The following is a 675-nucleotide window of genomic DNA, read 5'->3' as shown; positions in this document are numbered from 1 at the left end:
TTACATAACTTCTTCTCAGCCCCACATGGTACCTCCTCCAAAATTGACCATATAATTGGTCACAAAACAGGCCTCCACAGATACAAAAATTTTGAAATTATCCCATGCATCCTATCAGATCACCACAGACTAAGGCTGATCTTCAATAAAAGCATAAATAATAGAAAGCCAACATTCACGTGGAAACTGAACAACACTCTTCTCAATGATTCCTTGGTCAAGGATGAAATAAAGAAAGAAATTAAAGGCTTTTTAGAGTTTAATTAAAATGAAGCCACAACATACCCAAACTTATGGGACACAATGAAGGCAGTCCAAAGAGGAAAAGTCATAGCCCTGACTGTTTCCAAAAAGAAACTAGAGAGAGCACATACTAGTAACCTGACAGAACAACTAGAAACCCTAGAACTAAAGGAAGCAAATTCATTGAAAAGGAGTAGATGGAAGGAAATAATCAAACTCAGAGCTGAAATCAACCAAGCAGAACTAAAAAGAACTATTCAAAGAATCAACCAAACCAGGAGCTGGTTCTTTGACAAAATCAACAAGATAGATAAACCCTTAGCCAGACTAACTAGAGGGCACAGGGACAGTATCCCAATTAACAAAATCAGAAATGAAAAAGGTGGCATAACAACAGAACCTGAGGAAATTCAAAACATCATCAGATCCTAA

The sequence above is a fragment of the Mus pahari genome, chromosome 21, assembly GCF_900095145.1.
Source record: "Mus pahari chromosome 21, PAHARI_EIJ_v1.1, whole genome shotgun sequence".
Taxonomy (NCBI): domain Eukaryota; kingdom Metazoa; phylum Chordata; class Mammalia; order Rodentia; family Muridae; genus Mus; species Mus pahari.
Note: the sequence above shows the minus strand (reverse complement) of the source record.